The 11,166-nt window shown below is 41.5% G+C and overlaps 1 protein-coding gene across 1 annotated transcript in view; it reads left to right on the top strand.

Annotated features, from left to right (window-relative positions):
* Nucleotides 1-10,741: 10,741 nt before the first annotated feature.
* LCA5 (lebercilin LCA5) overlaps nucleotides 10,742-11,166 on the top strand; it is a 35,387-nt gene continuing 34,962 nt past the window's right edge. The window contains exon 1 of the mRNA XM_008142988.3: nucleotides 10,742-10,778. The gene's annotated coding sequence lies outside the window, so the exon portion shown is untranslated. The remainder of the gene's footprint in view (nucleotides 10,779-11,166) is intronic.

The following is an 11,166-nucleotide window of genomic DNA, read 5'->3' as shown; positions in this document are numbered from 1 at the left end:
TGCAGTCTACCCAGCTTTGTTCCCAGTTATAATTTTGCTGTTATAGACTGCATCAAGGCACATGAAATGACCACCCTGTTCTCCTTACCCTGCGACCTGGCAGATGCCATGACATCAGGCTCACTCTTGTTCTGTTGCTAAGAGCAGGCAACTGACCACTATGCCCTTGATAAGAAGAAAGAGAGTTCAGTGGGGCCAAGCTAGATGAGTGGCTCATGCTTCCTGCTGTTGGATTTATTACCTGAGCCTACACAGCCAGATCCCTCCTTGTTGTCTCCGGATCCAACAATGAATTGCATGGTTCCTGGTACTCAGCTACAGTCCGGACTTGCCACAGGTCCTGCTTTGCCTCTCAATTTTCAGAAAAGACATTCCTGTGCATGTCAGCTTCACTAAACTCTAATGCCAGGATCTGACCCATCACTAGCTTCTGTCTGTGTCAGTTCACTAAAACTTCTTTCACCACGTCTAACAACAGCCATAAATAGCAATATTTTAAAAATCATGGTAAAAATATACATAAGTATACATACCATTTTAACCATTTTTAAGTGTAAAATTCAGTGGCATTAAATCTACACTAATAAAAGAGTAAGATGCAAAATTGACCGTACCTTCGTGACACCCACCAGCCAATCAGGAGTAAGTATGCAAATTAACCCAACAAAGATGGTGGGTTAATTTGCATACACAGGCACTGAACAGCCGGGGGCGGGGTGTTCCACACTGCCTCAGCCGCTTTGGGCCTCTGGACAGTGTGGGAAGGTGGAAAGGCGGCTCCAGGCCAGAGCGAAAAGGCAGCTCCGGCCAGAGGGAAGGCGGTGCCGGCTGCCAGGGGAAGGAAGGCCCATTCTTGCACAAATCTTCATGCATCGGGCCTCTAGTTGTTCTATAACCATCACCACTGTCCATTTCTGGAAGATTTCATCATCCCAAACAAAAATTCTGTATCTGTTAGACAATAACATCCCATTCCTCCCTCTTCAGTCACTAGTTACCTTTATTCTAAATTTTGTCTTTATGAGTTTGCCTTTTCTGGATATTTCATATAATGTTATTTTCCCCCAAGGTTTACTAATCAGTAATTATTGAGTTCCCAGACTTTTGAAGCAGGAAAACAGAGATAATAGTTAAGGAAAGTATATAAATGTATGTCCCTCACAACCCCTGACCCTAGAAAGAGATGCAGGGTCTTGGCTGTTGACTGTAGCACACTGTAGAGTACTAGGTTTCTCATGACTACCATCTTCATGATCTTTGTTATTTGTTTGTATCACTGATAGTATTAATTATGTCACTATTTAATTAAGGAAACTTTATATCACTGGAAAGTCAGTGTTGTTTATAAATGAAAAGAAACTGAAAGTTGATGGAATTTAAACATAGTTATTACATTTTAGCTAGATACTATTGCATACAAAGTTTTTTATACAAAAGTCTGCTCTTTAAAAAAAAAAAAAAATAGCCGGGACCGGTTTGGCTCAGTGGATAGAGCGTCGGCCTGCGGACTCAAGGGTCCCAGGTTCGATTCCGGTCAAGGGCATGTACCTTGGTTGCGGGCACATCCCCAGTAGGGGGTGTGCAAGAGGCAGCTGATCGATGTTTCCCTCTCATCGATGTTTCTAACTCTCTATCCCTCTCTCTTCCTCTCTGTAAAAAATCAATAAAATATATATATATATAAAAAAAAAAAATAGCCCAGCCAGTGTGGTTCAGTGGTTAAGTGTCAACTCAGGAACCAAGACGTTGCCGGTTCGATTCCTAGTCAGGGCACATGCCTGGGTTGCGGGCTCAATTCCCAGTGGGGAGCATGCAGGAGGCAGCCAATCAATGATGTTCCTCTCTCATTTATGTTTCTATCTCTCTATCCCTCTCCCTCTCTCTCTAAAATTCAATAAAAAATATTAATAAAAAATTCAATGAAAACATTAAAAAAAGATTTAAAAAATTAGCAAGCATTAGCAATGTGCTAAAGACTGCTACCAGGCTGAGATTTTCTCTTTCCTGAATTTAGAAAGATTGGGATCCAGTTATTTACTACTCTGTCTATAGACCAATAAAATGATTTCAGGTACCACTAGTGTTAAGTTGGTGACACTACTTTCATGATTTTTGTCATGTTTTCCCTTGTGTTATCTGGGTCCTACATGCTTTACTTAGCCTAATACAAGTTACTTATATAGCTGTAGTGAGAAGGAAATTTAAATATTTAAATTTTATAATTTCTTTTCCTTTGGAATCATATTTCTGAAATTAGTTTCCTATTGATTTAACTATCAAGAAAAAAATTTCAGATGCTGAAATCAGAGATTATTTTAATGTACCAAGGCATTAAAGGTTTTTAAAAAAAAAAAAGAAAGAAAGAAAAAGCATTTTGCTTCCTTTTTAATAATTCAAGATTTCACTGAACTGAAAGTATTAGGGAAAAAAGTCACCTGAGTAATAAAGCATGCATCATTTGAATGGATTAAAGTTCAAATCACTGCAAAGCAGCTTATTTTTTATCCATCACCATGGATACAAAAGGACAGCTGAAGTGCAAGCATCTGACATCACAAGCATGCCCAAGCAGGCCAGGGAGGAGAGCCTGCAGCCCCACAAAGGACAAGAAGAAAAGCAGTGAAGGGAGGGGAGGGAGAGGCCGAGGGAACCGGTCATTGTTAAGAGGATGAATCAGAAGTTCAGTTGGGAGGATTAAATAGGAGGAGGCACGAGGCCAACTGAGAAGCTTGGAGACTAGCAGTTGTTTACATCGACCTTTTAATGCTTCTTAGACTGAAATAGAACCAGAGGGAGACTGAGAGAGAAGGTATACCATCAGGTCATTCGCTACTCAAATGGCATTTACGATGGTTTCCTTTTATGTTCTCCTTATTTTATGTTTAGGTTTTGATGTTAACGAATGTCCTAAAGCTTTGACCTGCTTGTCTCACCTAATTTTAAAAATCAATCCCCAAAGTAGCTAAAGCCTCCAAGTAACAGCTTGAAAGAATCAAAGGAGCCAGTACCCACCGGACAATAGAAAGTGGTAAAAATTGAGAAAAATTGCTATTTTAGGTAGTATGTTCTTCTTAATGAACAATTTTTACTTTAGTTTATTTTAAGTTTTGTGTTGATTTAAAATTCTGTTTCCTATCAGAGGCAGTGCATTTATTCCCAGGCTGCTGTGTGTGTATAAATACCCAGACTCAGCCGGCTTCGGAGGTAGCCTGGAAAAGGATTCACAGCCAGCTCTCTAGGGAGAGCCCTGATTTGTAGCATTTGCTGACTTCTGTGGTATAAACATTCTCACCATACCTGATTTCCAGCTGCAAGCCTGATGTCAACTGGCTTGTAGGGGGTTTGAAAGTGTAACAGTTGGTACCAGCGAGCTCTTGAACAGGGACTGGGTTCTGTGCCAGCTTTGACACCAGCTAGTGGTGGGACCTTGAGCACCGCACTTGGATTAAAGGGTCGGATCTGGGCTGGAACTGTGGTTGTTAAAATTGCACATTGGTTTGTCTTGATGGCTTGAGAGTGGATTCTTGGGGGGCTGCTCGGAAAGGGGGTATTTGGAAGATTCTCAGCGCTTAGGGTTCTACCCTTTCACATCCACTTCAACTTTGCAGGGCCACCCTAACTCTTTCAAGGATTATTTTAGATTTAAGCTTCTGATGAAGGGGGGAAATCAGAAAACCACTTGAACAATTGATCTTAAAGACCCCCTTTTATTGATAAAAATTCATGATCTATGAAACTAAAAAGCAAAGGAAACAGTACCCACCGGACAATAGAAAGTGGTAAACACTGAAAAAAATTGGTGAGTCAAACACCAGTATACTGATGTCTGTGGACAGTAGTGGACTAACAATGGTACTTTCTCTTTCTTGGTTAAAGCTTAAACTAAACACTGGTTTAGAAAGTCAACTAGGCCTGGATAGAATTGTATCCACAGAATCAAAGGCATGTTTTTCAGATGAGAAGGATCTTAGAGACAGTTTTCTTCAAGGGTTTCCAAATATGCCCAAAGGGTTCATCAGAGCCCCCTCGGAATATGCGTCGTGTGTGTGTGTGTGTGTGTGTGTGTGTGTGTGTACACGCATAAACACGTGTGTACACTAAACTGGTTGTAATCCTCTTTTCAACCTTTTTTAATGTGACTATTAAACAATTTAAGATCAAATATGTGGTTGATATTATACTAGGCAATTCCCATTAGGCCAGTGGTCGGCAAACTCATTAGTCAACAGAGCCAAATATCAACAGTACAACAGATTGAAATTTCTTTTGAGAGCCAAAAACCGATTTCTGCGCATGGGCCTTGAAGTTTCAATCGCACTGTACATGCGCCCCCGCACGTGGTATTTTGTGGAAGAGCCACACTCAAGGGGCCAAAGAGCCGCATGTGGCTCGGAGCCGCAGTTTGCCGACCACTGCATTAGGCAAATCTGATTTAACCTCAGGGTCAGTCTCTTCTCCTATTAAAAGTGGAAACTATCTGCTTTTCCAGTTTCTCAGGGTTGTTTTAAAATCAAATGAGGTAATCTTGTGAAAGTACTCTGGCAAGTGCTACACAAATATAAGGTCATACTTCGAGGCATTTTAATCCTTGTTTGGTCACCTACTATGTTACTTGCTCCCTGGAAGGTGCTAACACTCTTATGGAGTTTTTCTTTTGCTTTTGTTTTATATGGTGTGTGTGTGTAAGGGGGATGCGGGGGGGGGGGGGGTGTAAAATAATAATGTAGGCTACAAACCTAATGATGAGCCCATTTATTCAGTCCTCTCATTTCTATTCCATGATGCGCTGAGTCCATCAACTCATTAGCCTCAGTACTGAACCCTACATATTGTAAATGCTAGTTACATACAGTGAGGATCTCAACCTGAGTCATAGACCTCAGAATCCTCCTGGGAAAGAACTTTTCCAAGGGGAAAGAGTCAAGCGCAGCTCTCATGGAGAGCTCTCAGAGAAGACAGTGTCTGACTATAGCACGGTGACCATTGTTCAAATCCATTCAAATCAGTTCCAGTCGGGTGCTAGCTAGAAGGGGTCAATGGGGAAAAGGGGGACATCTGTAATACTTTCAAAAATAAAGATAACTTCTAAAAAATGCTATAGACTGGATGGCTTAACCAACAGAAATTTATTTCTTACAGTTCTGGAGGCTGGCAAGTCCAAGATCAAGATGCTGGCAGACCTGGTAAGAAGACCCACCTCAGGTTTGCAGATGGCTTTCGTCTTACTGCATCCTCACATAGCAGAGAGCAAGAGCGAGCTCTCTGGCCTCTTAGAAGGACACTAACCCCATTCCTGAGGGCTTTACCCTCATGACCTAATTACCCTCCAAAGGCCCCATCTCCTAATACCATCACACTGGGGATTGGATTTCAGCATATGAATTTGGGGGGGACACATTCAGTCTATAACAGCAAGTGTCAATTCCCTGGGACCCATCTAACAGTAATATACAGGGTGGGACAAAAGTAGGTTTACACTTGTATGTGAAGCACAGTTTATTCTTGTACTATTATTTACTAATCATTGCTTGTTACTGGTCCCTTTCCTGAAAAGGTCTTGGCTGACCTTTCTGCTTCTAGTCTCACCCTGCATGATGCCACTGGGATAAGCTTTCTGAAATGCAGGTCAAATCATATCAGTCCTCTGTTCAATTCATCCATCACTACTTATGGTTTTGGGGATTAAATGTAAACTTCTTAAAAAGGCATTTAAACATCTAGCCTTTGCCCCCTCTCTGGCCACGCCCTCTCCTAAAGCACCCCCATCTTTCCCCGTTATGTCTTCCCTAAACCTCACTAATGCCTGCATATATACAGATTTGTTTCTATCTTCTATATCTTGCTGTTGTTTGTATGGTATTTGTGTGTATGTGTGTTGGGGGAGAGGGGTATCTTTCATGTAACATGAACTCTAATTCAAGAGTTACTTCCACCAGGCTGGCGTGGCTCAGTGGCTGAGTGTCCACCAGTGAACCAGGCAGTCACGATTTGATTCCCAGTCAGGGCACATGCCCGGGTTGCAGGCTCGATCCCCAGTAGGGGGCATGCTGGAGGCAGTCAATCAATGATTCTCATCATTGATGTTTCTATTTCTCCCTTTCATTTGCACCTTGGACATACTTTTATAATCACCCTTTTTACAAAGTACCTACAATCAGATAAACTCATCTTTCTTATTCATTGGACAGTAAGCAGCTGGAAGACAAGAGCTTCATTTTTATCTCTGTATTCCCTGAGGGCACCTAATAAGTACTCAATATGTATTTAATGAATGAACAAAGGTTTCCAACTTATAAATTTTCCATTGCAATTCTGCTATACCATTGTCTTCTTTTCACTGGAGAAATAGATGGCTATTTTATTATGCTAGAACTCCAAAGTCGTAAAAACACTTTTTTCTTTACCTCGCATATTTATTGTCAATTAACAATATAGTCACTAATCTTAACAGAATCTTCTGTGAATTATGTTCAGTTGAGAACAGGCAGTTGTCTACTAAGAAAATTGTATTGACATTCTCACTTTCAAATCTAACAATGTGAATACTAACAGAATTATGGTTTCATTCAGTGCTTTCCCACTGAGATAGCATTTGATCTGTAGATCAATTTGTTTAAAGATGTAATTGTGGAGTAACAAAATCTGAAAACCTGTATTAAAAACTTGCTCAGCCCTAGCCGGTTTGGCTCAGTGGATAGAGCATCGGCCTGTGGACTGAAGGGTCCCAGGTTTGATTCCGGTCAAGGGCACATGCCTGGGTCGAGGGCTCGATCCCCAGTGTGGAGTGTGCAAGAGCCGATCAATGATTCTCTCTCATCATTGGTGTTTCTCTTTCTCTCTCCCTCTCCTTTCCTCCCAGAAATCAATTTTAAAAATATATTATAAAAAAAAAGTGCTCAAACCAACTTTTGGTTTAGTTCTTTTTATGCAAAATGAAAGCAAAAGCCCTGAAAATTCCAATAAACTCCATGAAATAGAGGTACTATTAATGATTCACTAATTACGAAAGAAGAAAAATACTAGAATACATCGCAATAGTTTTGTTTCTTTCTCCACTAACAAAATAATTAACTTGTAAATTTCATCAAATGACCAAAAAAGACTTATCCTTTAAACAGAATGATAAAAAGATCAGCTTTCTGTACTGCAAAGGTAAATAATAACAGTTGGACTAAATTTGTTTTTTCATAAGAGCAGACCAACTTTCTGTGTCTCCAATTTTATTGTTCTTTAAACCCAACTCAAGTTTTCCGAAGCCATTCAGTTTAACACCTCACATATTAGATACTGTTTAAAAGTTATTATGCCAGGGCTAGCCAGCAGACCCTGAGCGACAAATGAATGGATTACTCCGACACAACGTTTGCTGTGAAAGAGAGGCTAAGGGATGGCCCGGCTATAGCAACCAGGCAGCCCCGATTGCCTGCCTTGGTAGCCTTTTATTGTAACAGCAGTATGAGAAAAAGTTTATCTTTAAGATACAATCAGTAGGAGAAGTAATCTTGGGAGAACATATGTGTTTGTAGTGCCCTTTAAGCTAGGGCAACCAAAGATTAAGATTAAGGATTCCAGTAAACACCCAGGGGTCTGCACATGAACAGACTTGTTTGGGAAGGTCAAGGAATAATTAGGGGTGCCACCTTGATACTCCCCTAAGTCTTCCCTAAGTCAGAATTCTGATAAACAGGGCAGGCAGACTTATACACACTTACCTTTTCTCAGAATGTCCTCCTTACAACTTTCCAACCAAGTCCCCAACATTATTATATGCTAACAATCTACTATGTACCTGGACTTTATTGTTAAATTTAAGATTTTCTAACAATGTGGACACCAAGAAGTTAGATTTAAAATTTCTGAATTTTGTAATACCTATCACATATCTAGGTAAAATATATAAAATTGTGACTATACTGTTCTTTTTTTGTTTGATGTTTAAGAATGGTATTAAATGAACATCTGAACATTAGCTAAGGATATGGTTATTTATTGTATGTTCCTTTTAAATTATAATCATTGTAATTTCTGGATTGTCTACAGTTGGAAAGTCTACTTATTACTTTGCCTATTAACTTTATGAAACTTCTAACAAATTATTCAAACTCTTTAATTTTCCCATATGGAAAATAGGAATAATTCTATTGGTAAGCATTTCTAGGAAATTTTAATATTATCTGTATCATTGCCAAATAGCATAAAACAAGGCAATCAAAGTTCTGTAGGAAATAATTAGTTAGCAAATAATAAATCTGGTGATATTACAATATTAATGTAAGCCCAGGAATATTAAAAATATAGCTCCAAAATGTTTAATGATTGTTAGTATAATTTCTGTCATAAACATCATCTTTAAAAACAATAGGAAACCTGATTCCTGTTTAATATAATGTCAAGTGATAGTAATATAAAAATGTGGTTTTATTGGCCTTCCTTTTTTATTGAAAAAGCTGAATCCTATGTAGTATGTAGTGAAATGAAATGGCAAATGGTATAGTTTTAGAAAATTCTAATTCTATGAAAATACTTTTATTTCAATTATGTAAAAATCATATTAAAACTTGAAACTGTTATCTCGTATTTTGCATAAACTTTTCAAAATAGTTCAATAAGTTAGTTTTTACTTCTGTGGGTTTATAATTTTTTGGTCTTGTTTCATAATATATATATATTTATTGATTTCAGAGAGGAAGGAAGAAGGAGAGAGAGAGAGAAAACATCAATGATGAGAGAGAATCACTGATCCTGGCTGCCTCCTGCATGCCCCACACTGGGGATGGAGAGCCTGGGACCCTTCAGTCTGCAGGCTGACGCTCTACCCACTGAGCAAACTGGCGAAAGCTTTTTTTGTTTTAAGGTCAAATAAGTTGGTAATCACAGTTATTCCAAATATGATAAAGTGAAAAGACATTGACAATGTGTTACATCCAATTAGATACTGTTTTAGAGACTAGAGACCTTTTAAATACTTTCTTGCTTTCCAGCAACTCTATTAACCTGTAGGTAAAACACATTAAAGGTATTAAATTTGAAACCAGGAGTTGAGTGGAGGCAGGTTTGAATCTTGGCCCTACCACTTACTACTTTAGTATCTTGTGGTAGATTCTTTAACCTCCCTGAATGTTTTCTCAGGTATAATGATAAGTAACTATCTGTCATGAGTGATGATGGACTGAGATTATACTGCCTAACACCTGTGAGTGAATAAATTTGCTTCATTCTCAATTGTCCTTGAGTGTTAACAACCCCCATTTGACTCTGGAGAGATATGTTTGTTTTTTCACCTAAATACAACATATTTCTTGGCTCTTTATAGCAACTTATTTTAAATTAACCCACTATAGCAACTTCTTTTAAAGTAACCCACTGAAGCATTTATTAAACTATTTCAAACTGAGTAAATATGTGAGCTATTTTTAGAAGAGCATTAGCAGATTTAAACAAACTGCGAAGAAAGGTACTTCAGTGCCGTTTTAGGGATGACTCATTTATTTTTCACTAACAGATGGTTGCTACCTTCTACCGAAAATTACATTTAATTGTGGTATTGTTTAGGTGGGTTAGTCTGAAAGTCGAAGTAAAATATATTGACAGGATAAAATAAAAGCTCTGAAATTGTGCAAAGTTGCGAAAACGAGGTCAAGCAAGAGACGGAATGACCATATTCAAGGTCAGGAAGACTGATTAGAACGCACTTATTTGCCTTGATAAATTAGATTCTCTGCAGATGGAGGCAAAACCCAGTTCTGGAGAAATTAACAATGGCAAGAAAGGGGAATACCGTGCCAAACCATCTTGACAATCAGAAGGTTCAGAAGGGCTTAACCTAACCTGCACCGAAGAGATGATTTTCTACCTCCTGCCATCAATTGGTGCAGTTTAAAGGCGCTGTCATTTTTTAAGGGGGAAAATGCGTCCTGCAACAGCTCTGACTAGGTTACTGGCATGTACCACAGATGTTTCCTTTTACAAATTTGTGTGCAAATGTTTCCAATGTCCTTCCGCCTCAAACCTGCTCCAAAACCTAAAAACCACTTTCAAGCCAAATTCCCACGATCCAGAGGCAAGAGTATTAATGCACTAACTCCGCATTCTCCGGAAAATCAGCCATTTCAGGGCTCAGACCAAGAAGTCAACTAGCTAGCTACGTATTTGTTTATAATGTCTCCGGAATTTAAAGCCAGTCGATTTCCGAAAGGGATTCGAGACTATTGTTAACGTTTTCAACTGCGCAGTCTCCAATTTCCACAATTCACGAACCCCCGTCCCCTCCGCGCGCGTCGACCTGCTCCCACCCGCCGAGGCCCAGGACGCTCGGACTCGGGGTCTCACTCCCTCCGTTTAAAGGGCCGCAGGCGACTGTCCCTGAGCGTCGGCGCTAAGTACCTCCCTGCTCTTGGGTCGCCGCTAAAGCTCAAGCGGTTTGACCAATGGCCGCCCTCTCCTGGACTCATCGCCCCGCCTCCCAGTTCCACCGAAGCCAATAGAAGGGGCCACCTGGCAGCAGAGACCAATGGAAAATCCGGGCGAGCATCATTGGCTGCGGCCCTCCCGCGGTGGCGTCTGGGCCCCCGCCCCCGTTACCCTGGAGCCGAGGTCGCCACGCTCTGCCCGCCACCCAGCAGCTGTCGCCCCCGCCCCTCCTCCGGTGTTCACACCTCCCGCACCCCGCCGACCTCCGAGCCCGCCCCGCGGCTGCCGCAGGGGCCAGGAGCCCACTCTCCGGCGGCCAGACGCTGAGGTCCCGGCGGGGAGTGGGTCCCCAGAGAGAAGGCAAGGAGGTGGGACGCCGCGTCGGTCCGAGGCGGGGCCAGGGCGGGCTGAGGGTGGGCTCGGGGGTGGGCGCGGAGACCGTGAGGAGTTGCGGGGTACCAGGTGGGACCGGAGTGAGGGTGGGGGGAGCTAGCGATTCAGCGTTCGTGAGTGGGAGCGTGCGAGTCGAGTTGCTAAAGCGGGAGGGATGAAAGGATTAGGGGTGCGGGAGGATTTGGGGACGCGGGGAGAAGGAAGTCCTGGGAAAAGAAATGAAATGCCTGCAGCCGGGAGAGGGCCGGCAGGAGGGGAGGTGGGCCAACAGGTGCGGGACTGGGAAGACAGGAGGAGGAGCGGAGGAAGGGGTGTTCTATTTGTTGGGTTCCAGAAGAGACGGAAGGAAGTGCAGAAAACGTA

This window comes from Eptesicus fuscus, chromosome 10 (genome assembly GCF_027574615.1).
Source record: "Eptesicus fuscus isolate TK198812 chromosome 10, DD_ASM_mEF_20220401, whole genome shotgun sequence".
NCBI classification, from domain to species: Eukaryota; Metazoa; Chordata; class Mammalia; order Chiroptera; family Vespertilionidae; genus Eptesicus; species Eptesicus fuscus.
The sequence above is the reverse complement of the archived record's forward strand: the minus strand, read 5'-3'. Positions and strand labels throughout refer to the sequence as shown.